Below are 12,463 nucleotides of genomic sequence, written 5' to 3' on the forward strand. Positions count from 1 at the left end.
TCAATGGCCAATTTTACCTTCAAATTTCTAGATGTGCAATGGGACAGAAATAACACCCTAACCCCGTAGGACCCTAAACCCTTATCCTTACCCTAACATTAATCAATTACAAGAAGTAACTTAGTTTTGCCGACTTAAGAGATGGCATCCACACTTTGCATTCTGTGATACCTGATGCATTCTGCTATTGCACGCATGTCGTCAATTGGACGAGTTGGACCCGTAGGTGACGTGATTAAGGGTCGGTAGAATATCCTGTAACCTACTATTTAGGGCTGCAGTACTTTTTACTTTTAAAAAATTACAAGACACACCAACATTTGAAAATCTTATAAATTAAATTTAACAATTTGTCATTCTCATTTAACATTTATCAACAAGAATCAAATAAACCCTGCAAAAAATATTTCTAATGTTCACACTGACAAGGGGACCACACCAGCTGAGCAAAAATGGCCAGAAGCTGAGCCAAAAAGGCCACAAGGGGGACAGCAAGGGGGCCACACAAACTGAGCCAGAATGGCCACAAGGGGGCAGCATACCACACGAGCTGGGCCAAAATGGCCACAAGGGGGCAGCAAGGTGACTACACAAGCTAAGCCAAAATGACCACAACAGGGCAGCCAGGGGACGACACGAGCTGAGCCAAAATGGCCACAAAGGGACCACACGAGCTGAGAAAAAAATGGCCACAAATGGACCATATGAGCTGAGCCAAAATGGCCACAAGAGGGAAGCAAGGTGACCACACGAAATGAGCCAAAGTGGCCAGAAGAGAGCAGCAAGGGGACCACACGAGCTGAGCCAAAATGACAACATGCGGGCAGCAAGGGGACCACACGAGCTTTGCCAAAATGGCCGCAAGGGAACCATACAAGCTGAGCAAAAATGGCCAGAAGCTGAGCCATAATGGCAACAAGGGGGCAGCAAAGGGACCACACGAGCTGAGCCAAAATGGCCGCAAAGAACCATATGAGTTGAGCCAAAATGGCCACAAGGGGGAAGGGGACCACACGAGCGGAGCCAAAATGGCCACACGGGGGCAGCAAAGGGACCATACGAGCTGAGCCAAAATGGCCACAAGGGGGTAGCAGGGCAACATTAATCAATTAGAAGAACTTTACTTTTGACAACTTGAAAGATGGCGTCCACACGTTGGATTCTGGGATAGGCAATGCATTCTGGGATATGTGATGCATTCTGGGATGCCAAATTGGCCGCAAGGGAACCATACAAGCTGGGCCAAATGGCCACAAGGGGACCACACGAGCTGTGCCAAAATGGCCGCAAGGGAACCATACGACTTGAGCCAAAATGGCCGCAAAGAAACCATACGACTTGAGCCAAAATGGCTGCAAGGAAACCATACAAGCCTAGCCAAAATGGCCGCAAGAAATCCATACGAGTTGAGCCAAAATGGCCGCAAGGAAACCATACGTACGAGCTGAGCCAAAATGGCCACAAGACTACACAAGGGGGCAGCCAGGGGACCACACGAGCCGAGCCAAAATGGCCACAAGACTACACAAGGGGGCAGCCTGGGGGCCACACGAGCCGAGCCAAAATGGCCACAAAGGGACCAAGCGCTGAGCCAAAATGGCCACAAGAGGGAAATAAGGTAACCACACGAACTTAGCCAAATATGCCGCAAGGGAACCATACAAGCTGAGCCAAATGGCCACAAGGGGACCACACAAGCTGTGCCAAAATGGCCGCAAGGGAACCATACGACTTGAGCCAAAATGGCCGCAAGGAAACCATACGACTTGAGCCAAAATGCCCGCAAGGAAACCATACGAGCTGAGCCAAAATGGCCACAAGACCACACAAGCCTAGCCAAAATAGCCACAAGACCACACAAGCCTAGCCATAATGGCCGCAAGAAAACCATACGAGTTGAGCCAAAATGGCCGCAAGGAAACCATACGTACGAGCTGAGCCAAAATGGCCACAAGACCACACGAGCCTAGCCAAAATGGCCACAAGGGGGCAGCCAGGGGACCACACGAGCCGAGCCAAAATGGCCACAAAGGGACCAAGCGCTGAGCAAAAACGGCTACAAAGGGACCAAGCACTGAGCTAAAATGGCCACAAATGGACCACATGAGTTGAGACAAAATGGCCACAAAGGGACCACAAGAGCAGGGCCAAAATGGCCACAAGAGGGAAGCAAGGTGACCACACGAACTGAGCCAAAGTGGCCAGAAAGGGACAGCAAGGGGACCACACAAGCTGAGCTAAAATGGCCACAAAGGAACTCTATAATTGAGCCAAAATGGCCACAAGAGGGAAATATGGTAACCACACAAACTGAGCCAAAATGGCCACAGCGGGACCACACGGGCTGAGCCAAAATGGCCACGGGGGGGGGGGGGGGGGTGGTAGCCACACGAACTTAGCCAAATTGGCCGCAAGTGAACCATACGAGTTGAGCCAAATGGCCACAAGGGGACCATACGACTTGAGCCAAAATGGCCGCAAGGGAACCATACGACTTGAGCCAAAATGGCCGCAAGGGAACCATACGACTTGAGCCAAAATGCCCGCAAGGAAACCATTCGAGCTGAGCCAAAATGGCCGCAAGACCACACGAGCCTAGCCAAAATGGCCACAAGGGGGTAGAAAGGGGACCACAAGAGCGGAGCCAAAATTGCCACAAGGGAACTATACGAGCGGAGCCAAAATGGCCACAAGGGGACCACACGAGCTGAGCCAAAATGGCTACAAGGGGACCACACGAGTTGAGCCAAAATGGCCACAAGAGGGAAATAAGGTGACCACACAAACTGAGCCAAAATGGCCACAAGGGGACCACACGAGCTAAGCCAAAATGGCCACAAGGGGGAAAAATGTGAGCACATGAACTGAGCCAAAATGGCCGCAAAGGGAAGCAAGGTGACCACACAAACTGAGCCAAAATTGCCACAAGGGGGAAATAAGGTGACCACGATTTGAGCCAAAGTGGCCGCAAGGGGATCACACAAACAGAGCCAAAATGGCCACAAGGGGGAAGAAGGGTGACCACACGAACTGAGCCAAAATGGCGGCAAAGGGACCACACGAGCTGAACCAAAATTGCCAGGAGTTGAGCCAGAATGGCAACAAGAGGGCCACAAGTGGAACACACGAGCTTAGCCAAAATGGCCGCAAGGGAACCACACGAGGGTTAACCCTTACCCTAACACTAATCAATTACTATGAAGACCCGAATAATAGTAGGCACTGGAATAATAGTAGGGAGTGGAAAATTCCAAATGAATTAATAATAGTAGGCACCGGAATAATAGTAGGCAGTGGAAAATTTCAAAAATAATGAATATTAGTAGGCACGAGATAATTAGTGTCTAAACAGATTCAATGCATAGAATTAAAGCTAGGATGGAATATTTATTATAAAATCATAACAAGGACAATCATTATTATTTTAATCAACAGTTTACTAGTAGCATGACACAAAATAATATGTTTAAATTCCGCAATTAGCTACAAAATAAAGTCATGATGATCGATTACATACTATGCGCACACGCATTCCCCTTTCACACGAAACAGGAAATGATTAAATCATTTCCTGTTTCGTTATTTAAGCAGCTATGAGTCATAGCGCTTGGGTCCGAATACATTCACGGTCGCGTCACGACAACGCGGCGCGACCATAACACTTTTACGTGCACCCTATGTGAGTAAATATGTGCCGCGTTGCATTTGTACGGTTTTCTATTGCTTAATACGGGGAATTCCAATCATTAATACGGGGAGGAATTGGCCCAGGTTGACAGGTATGACATTGTAATTATGTATATTGCAACTCTACCAGTGGCAATTGCACGTTCTTACTAGTACTAGTACGTTAGTAAAAACAGCACGTGTGCTTTACACGTAGAAAGTTAATGACATAGAACAATGTTGCTGCTGCACGGACTTAATTGAGGCAAAAATTAATAATCGTAGGCATGCGAAAATTTGAGTTGAAAAAATAATCGTAGGCATACGATTATTCGGGTCTTCATATTACAAGAAGTAACTTACTTTTGACGACTTCAACGATGGCATCCACACGTTGCATTGTGGGATACATTATGCATTCTTTGATATGTGATGCATTCTGGGAGTGCATGTCGTCACACGTCGTCAGTTGGACCCATAGGTGACGTGATTAAGGGTCGGTAGAAGAACCTGTAAACAAACCGTGTTTACCATCCTATTTAGAGCTGCGGAACTTTTTACTTTGAAAAAATTACAAGGCACACCAACATTTTAAAAGCTTACAAATTAAAATTAACAATGTCATTCTCTTTAAACCTTTATCAACAAGAATTAAATAAACCCTCCAAAAAATATTTCAAATTCAAATGTTCACAGTGAGCATTGTCACAAAAAGTTGCACCCAATACCACGACAAGGGACCTGTGCCTAAATAGCCACAAGGTGGCAGCAAGAGACCATATGACCTTAGCCTAAATGGCCAATGGCAATAAATATACTGCAATAATTTTCTACCAATTATTTATTGCGGACCGCTGTGAAGAAGGACTTATCGCCTATCCTAACCCTACCAACCCCATGATCAGATAGTAACAGGCACTAAACTTCAGTAAGAGATTTCAAATATGGCTCAAACTTTTAAGTTACTTTTTATAATAAATAATTCATAACAGCACCTAATACCACGACAAGGAAAAACAGCAACCAAACGAAATTTCTTTGAAAGGACACCTACGTCTAATATGAGTGAATAAAACATCTAATATTCGCCACTTTGAACACATGAATTTGCATTAGACGACAGCTTGAGACGAATTCAAAGATGGGGTCCACACGTGAGGTTGATTAAGGGACTGCCGAAGCACCTGTAGACTTAACAGCTTTTTTCCATAACTATTTGAGCTGCGGTAGTTTTTACTTTGAAAAAAATTACAGGTGACACTGACCATAGTCGCAAAAAGTTGTACCCAATACCACAAGGAAAAAGACCAACCAAACAAAACGGAATTTCTTTAAAACGTCTAATATAAGTAAATAAACGAGCCAATAGTCGCCACTTTGAACAAAACTTGAGTCTTACGGGGTTTGGAACGTTAACATTTATTTCAACAATTTCGACGAAGGGTCACAATGAATAGTTATAATAAACTAGTTTCAGCAAAATACTATCGCCAAATAAGCGTGCAAGAATACGCCAAAACGGAGAAAAACAATCAATTACAAGACACTTACATTCTGCGACTGCTTGAGACGGCGTTCGACTTGTAAAATGGCGTCCCCCACGTGGCGGCTTGCCTTTGTTCGACAAGGAAACGCACAACGCGCATGCGCGGGCAAAAAGAGGCCTTTCTGGGTAATGAAGTATACTTGTGCACACAACACCGCCCAATTTTACTTCTATTAAACACATGTTATCACTATTAAAACACTAGATATGTGTTACTTTGTTAATAGATGGCGAATTAGAAGAAATAAAACTTTTTTTTCCAATCCGATATCCTGTTTTTGGTGTTTTTTCAGAGAGTGGGAAAGAATTAACTCCCCCCCTCTCTCTGTCCGTCTCTCTATCTCTTCCCCCTTCGAAATCCGTATAATTTTAGTACTATTAAAGACATTTTAGTAATATTAAACCACTACTTATGTGTTTCTTTGTTGATAGATGGCGAATTAAAAACATTTTTTTCCAATACAATATCCTGTTTTTGGTGTTTTTTCAGAGGGTTGGAACGAATTAACTTTTTTTTGAATTGTCGCCACTTTGAACAATACTTAAGTCTCACGCGGACGTCCGGAATGCTAACATTTAATTTGACGTCAATCACGCCTATAAAAAAGTTTCAGGTTAAAATGCTGCTAAAGCCGAATGAACGTCCCACAAAACGCAAAAAAGAGAGAGAAAAATCAATTGCAAGGAGAAAATGACCATACTTCAAAGCCAAACGCTGACCAGACATGGAGGCCATGTCGTCAATACACTAACTACTACAGCCATGACTAGGGCAACATTGCAACTGCGGCGCATGTACAACACAAAGATAAAAATAGCCAACTTTAGAGTTATTATGAATGGAATGTACTCACGTTCTTTCACTGACGCACAGTCCACATTCTCGCGACATACATGCGTCACGTGAGTGAGTGAGTGGACTCGACGCAGCTTTTCGTCGTCACTCTCGCTCCCATCGTGGCTTTCGCGAGTGACGTAGGGGAAAAGGAAGTTACGGAAGCTTATTGCGTTCACCTTAAAAATCCTCCGTTTTTCAAAACAAAAATACTTTTATGCGGTTGTTTAATTTCTCGCCAGATTTGAGACAGGTTCACAGTTGTACGCCGTAGGGGCTTTATCTTAAATTTAACGTGCAAATAGTATCACAACATTGCCCCTCTTAAACAAGTATAATTACGATGTTTAGCGATACCATTTAATGAGATATCTTCCCCACATCCATCAGAAATCTAAACTCGCGCTAACATAACACACATTCCCCTCTGCGGTGTATGAACAGATGTTTGGTTGGTGATCTGCCTCCTACTAGCTGACTGAGGAAAGGTAAGTGGAAGACAGTGAGAGGTAAGCGACCTGTATCCTCAACAGCGGAATGACAAATTACAAGTCCGTAACTTACACTTATTAGGTCTTTTGCCGATTAAACGTAGCTTATGGAGAAGCACCATCAATTTCGTCACACGCAGTTTCTGCGTGTGATGACAAGTAGGCTTTTGTGTTGTGATAATGACGACAGGGCCTATGTCCGATTATCTATATATTCTCAATTTTGATGACGTGCACCAAAAAGGTATCAGACCTTAAATACGATCCGTACATTTTGGTTGCTTGTTTATAAATTGAAGAGTTCAAAAATTGTGTTGACAGTAACACACTTCAACATCGCGGTAAAAATAAAAAATAAAATTAAAAAGACGTTTTGTTAACTCTCTCTTTCTCTCTCTCTCAGACCAAAGTGGGCATTAATTTGAATATTGGGGGGGGGGGGGGATCAGATACAAAGGAATTTTCATATAAGGATTTTTTTAAAGCTTGCTCGTCTTTTAATTAACTTGATTTAGTACTTAGGTTTTGAGCTCTTTCAGGTTTCTTGGACAGCTAGGAAGAAGGAATTATGGGTCTCAAGATAAGTGTGGAATGTATATAACGTATACAAGACTTGGGTGATATAATATACAAAGTACATGTTCAGTGTAAGTGATGTGAAAGGTTTGCAGACTGGTGATTATATATATATATATATATATATATATATATATATATATATATATGACATACTAGAGTGTTTGATCTATTAGTGTGACATACTAGTGTTTGATTTATTAATGATTGAATGTTGAGAATGCACAACGAGTTTGGATTGAATGTGTGTATCGGTGTTCGATTTTTGATCCTTGGATCCAGATGGCAAGTGTGGGGCATGTTAAAGAAGATCGGTATTCGATTATTGATGTCTTAGCAAATAGCTTGAGGCACGGGAGGTGTGTTGAATCATTACAGTAAAAGTTGTATTGAACTAACAACAACATCTCACTGTTCTGATTATTTCCCCCTGTGTGTCAAGGTATGCTGTTTGTTGTAAAGGCTGTTTGAGTTTGGGGTTTGTAATATACACTGTTTAGCGTGTGAGAAAAGAGATAATGGTTATTAATGTTTATTTACTTTTGAATTACGGGCGTGAATGTGAGAGTCTCGGGTCACGCACATGGAATAGCATTTAGCAGGAATTACGGGCGTGAATGTGAGAGTCTCGGGTCACGCACATGGAATAGCATTTAGCACGCTACCTTCGGCCACCATTATCGTTGACAGTGTCTATAACGGTCATAGAAAGGATTTTATATTATGGATATTGCATTGTTTGCTCTGTTGAATAATAGTAGGACTACTAGAAGTTGTAAAAGGAAAAGATATAACAAGTTATGACCGTGTGTTGAACGAGTGTGTGTGTGCATTGGGTTTTGGGTTCTAAAGTGTTGATAATATATACATTTATATATATAGGTGTAATTGTACATTATGTTTTGGGTTCTAACGTGTTGATAATGTATATATATGGGTGTAATTGTATGTTATAGGTTTTTGTGTTAATTGATTACAGTAAAAGTTGGATTGAAGTAACAACAACATCTCACTGTTCTGATTATTTCCCCCTGTGTGTCAAGATCGAATGCAGGGTGTAACATTTTGGAGGCACCGCTGGGATTGCTGTTCAGATGTCCAGTGTCCAAGACCTGCTCACTGAATTCTGAGCCAGCTAAATCCCCCCACAAAACCAGGCCGATGGCAGTGAGAGGAGGTGTTGCTGTTTAAGAAGAACTGGAAGTTGGCGGTTGAGTACTTGTCATCTGAGGCCTACGAGATCATCAGATGGACAGTAAAGACGTGCCAGTTCAGAGTTCACTCCCTAACCCTAACCCCTCCTATACAGTCAACAGAGCTCCTAGATCGTCAACAAAATGGAACAGTTACTCGAAGAAGTGGTAGGAACATTGAACAACCTGACGGAAAATAACCTACTGGAAATATGTGATTTACTTAACATATTAAGAAGTGTTAAACGGAAATCGCGTCTATCATTAGTGGCTCACATTGTGAAGTACCTAGAAAGAGAAGAACTAGAGGAACTGCAGGATGAAGGCATGTCTGAATTGTTGAAACTGAAAGATAAAATATCAGATATGAAGCATGAAGTCAAAATAGATGAAAACGAAAAGCAAGGATCAAGATTGGAAGAGACTCCAATAACTTTGCCCCAGCTACCAGATGCTGCGGACCCTCAAGGGGGTGTGTCTCCCCAGCCCCAGCCAAGCTCATACTGGCGCAAGGACTTCAAAATTGCCGCCCAAATAGGTGAAACAGGCCAGAGGGACAAGCTGACATTCTCCAGCCTTGTTCATCAAATTGAAAATGGACTGAATAGGGGTTACCTAGATGTGGAAATTATTGATGCAGTTATCAGAGCTATCTCCCCCAGTTTGCAGCTACGTAATTATTTGGAAGAGAAACCTAACCTCACTCTTCCCACACTCAAACGCATCCTACGCGCTCATTTTCAGGAAAGGAGTGCTACCGACCTCTATGTGCAGTTAGCTTCAGAAGTGCAGCATATCAAAGAGACTCCTCAAAGTTTCTTAATGCGAGTCTTAGTTCTTAGACAGAAGGTACTGTTTGCATCTCGAGAATCAGAATCAGGACTCCAGTATGACCCAAGTTTAGTCCAGCGAATGTGCTTGCACACGATACTCACTGGTCTCCAGAGTGACAGTGTTAGAGTAGATATGCAGCCTCTCTTGCTGAACTGTAAGACTTCAGATGAGCTTTTGCTAGAGCGGTTAAATGTAGCCTGTGCTAATGAAACAGAAAGGAGAAATAAAAAGAAGTTTAGTACCCCACAGGCAGCAACACATATTAGCAAGGTGCACTCAGAAGAACTACGACCTACCAATTGCCCTGGAGAAGAAAAACCAAAAGTGTCCCGTGAGGTACGAGCGGAGTTGACTGAACTTAAAGCAAGTGTTGCTTCTCTTAACGATCTCAGTGCAGAGATAGCTCAGATCAGAGAGACACTACAGCAGGCTATGTTTCAGCCTCAGTCCTACCTCCCACCTTCAGTTAGAAGACCAGTTAGGGAGCCCCAGCCACCTTTTGCAAAACAAAATTACTACAACAAGCCCCCAGCACCCCCCTGGAACACTAGCCGCCCTGCTTATGTCCCAAGAAGGTGTTTTGCTTGTCAGCAGGGAGGGCGAGATGTGAAGTGCACACATTGTTATCGGTGTGGGAGTGGAGAACATTTCCAAGCTGGATGTAAAATCCAAGGAGGCAGACCACTAAAAGAAGAGACTATAGCAGAGCTAACTCAGGAAAGGGAAGGTGTGGTTGGTGTGCTTTGTGGCACACCCAGTCCACTGGCCATCGTCAATCCTCCCAGCATGCAACAGCAGCAGGTGGGAACTCAGCAACACCTGATGGTGGAACCTGCCGATTCAAAGGCAAAGATCAGACGACTTAGACAAGAGCTAGAAGAGAGGAATGAACAACTGCTGGACAACAGACACCAGCAGGAAAACATGGAGGAAGAAATAAAGAGGCTCCAGCAGGAGAATTTGAAGCTCCTCGTAGACGCCCGTGCAGCCCGCGCCTATCGCGATGAACTGGATGCGCTGAGAGAACGCGCAATCAAAGCTGACAAGCTGGAGTTATACAAGGCCAAAGTGGAGAAAGGGAGACAAGGGATGGATGGAGGAGGCGTACACCATTGCCACCGTGAGTGTACGAAAAGCTGCAGAACGAGGTAAAAAGCACTATGACACCAAAGTGAGGAGCTCCGTGCTACAACCAGGAGAGCGCATCCTGATAAAAAAAACCTGACACCAGAAGGAGGAAAAATTGACAAGAGTATGGAGAGAAATAAACAGCAGCCGGTATCTCATCTTCAAGAGACAGACCAAGACAGTGGTTACGAAGATGACTTTCACTACGAGCCCCTCCAGGTGCTAAATGAGAGAGATGCCCAAGGGATGGAGTCTAAGCACAGGCCACTGCCAGCGAATCAGAGACTCGAAGTGAAGGGCCCTGCTTCCGGACCAGTACAAGCAGAAGATGACTATCAGCTGGAGGACCTGCCTGGTGAGGGAACAAATCTGGCTGTTGAAGATCCTCGTGATGATCATTTATCAGAGACCTCTCCGCCAACCACTGTGAATGAACCTGAGGCGTTGACTTATGAACGGCCAAGAAGGGAGAGACATCCACCACGACGAACGACCTATGATCAGCTTGGTGTCCCCTCCTGTTATAGTACTCAGTCACCACATCAGCTGCTACCTGCTTACCCTGCACCAGGAGTGGTTCCTTGGTTAGTACACCTGCAGCCATATTACATTCAACCACCCTTTATGTATGTATGGACTCCAACAGGCTTGAGCCTACAAGGGTGACATGTATTATGCGAACATGGACTGTTACGGACTGTGATTACAGTTTCCATCCAGTGAACGTGGACCGTACGAGTTGTGGATTATATTTGAACTGTGGCCCTTGCCGCCTGGAGTTTTCATGAGTATCAGCCTACAGAAGAGGATGTGAAATGACAAGTTCGCTAGACTGTTCAGCATTACAACCAACAAGGGGAAGATATTTGGAATATACTGATGTCGGGACGACATTTGTTTTTGTGGGGGAGAGTGTGACATACTAGAGTGTTTGATCTATTAGTGTGACATACTAGTGTTTGATTTATTAATGATTGAATGTTGAGAATGCACAACGAGTTTGGATTGAATGTGTGTATCGGTGTTCGATTGTTGATCCTTGGATCCACATGGCAAGTGTGGGGCATGTTAAAGAAGATCGGTATTCGATTATTGATGTCTTAGCAAATAGCTTGAGGCACGGGAGGTGTGTTGAATCATTACAGTAAAAGTTGGATTGAAGTAACAACAACATCTCACTGTTCTGATTATTTCCCCCTGTGTGTCAAGGTATGCTGTTTGTTGTAAAGGCTGTTTGAGTTTGGGGTTTGTAATATACACTGTTTAGCGTGTGAGAAAAGAGATCATGGTTATTAATGTTTATTTACTTTTGAATTACGGGCGTGAATGTGAGAGTCTCGGGTCACGCACATGGAATAGCATTTAGCACGCTACCTTCGGCCACCATTATCGTTGACAGTGTCTATAACGGTCATAGAAAGGATTTTATATTATTGATATTGCATTGTTTGCCCTGTTGAATAATAGTAGGACTACTAGAAGTTGTAAAAGGAAAAGATATAACAAGTTATGACCGTGTGTTGAACGAGTGTGTGTGTGTGCATTGGGTTTTGGGTTCTAGTGTTGATAATAATAATAATAATAATAATCGGACATAGGCCCTGTCGTCATTATCACAACACAAAAAGCCTACTTGTCATCACACGCAGAAACTGCGTGTGACGAAATTGATGGTGCTTCTCCATAAGCTATGTTTACTCGGCAAAAGGCCTAAATAAGTGTAAGTTACGGACTTGTAATTTGGCATTGTGCTGTTTTGGATACAGGTCGCTTACCTCTCACTGTCTTTCACTTACCTTACTTCAGTCAGCTAGTAGGAGGCAGATCACCACCCAAACATCTTTTCATATTTCCGCAGAAGGGAATGTATTATGTTACCGCGAGTTTAGATTTCTGATGGATGTGGGGAAAAAACTGTCCTTAAGCCTATTTGTCCATGCTTTGTGGGACCTATAGCGTCTGCCAGAGGGCAGCAGCTGGAACAGATTGTGACCAGGGTCGTAAGGGTCCCCTATGATGTTCTTGGCTCTGCTGAGGTAACGAGTGCTGGCAATGTCTTCCAGTGAGGGCAGAGAGCAGCAGAGATATATATATATAATATATATATTTATATATATGTGTAATTGTACATTATGTTTTGGGTTCTAACGTCTTGATAATGTATATATATGGGTGTAATTGTATGTTATGGGTT

General features: G+C 43.6%; 1 long non-coding RNA gene across 1 annotated transcript in view; it reads right to left on the reverse strand.

Annotated features, from left to right (window-relative positions):
- LOC144075942 (uncharacterized) overlaps positions 1–5,310 on the reverse strand; it is a 5,716-nt gene extending 406 nt beyond the window's left edge. The window contains exons 1-2 of the long non-coding RNA XR_013300679.1: positions 5,218–5,310; positions 4,030–4,176 (exon numbers count right to left, since the gene is read on the reverse strand). This is a non-coding gene — a long non-coding RNA (uncharacterized LOC144075942). The remainder of the gene's footprint in view (positions 1–4,029; positions 4,177–5,217) is intronic.
- Between the last annotated feature and the right edge of the window lie 7,153 nt (positions 5,311–12,463).

Source organism: Stigmatopora argus, chromosome 6, assembly GCF_051989625.1.
Source record: "Stigmatopora argus isolate UIUO_Sarg chromosome 6, RoL_Sarg_1.0, whole genome shotgun sequence".
Classification (NCBI taxonomy): domain Eukaryota; kingdom Metazoa; phylum Chordata; class Actinopteri; order Syngnathiformes; family Syngnathidae; genus Stigmatopora; species Stigmatopora argus.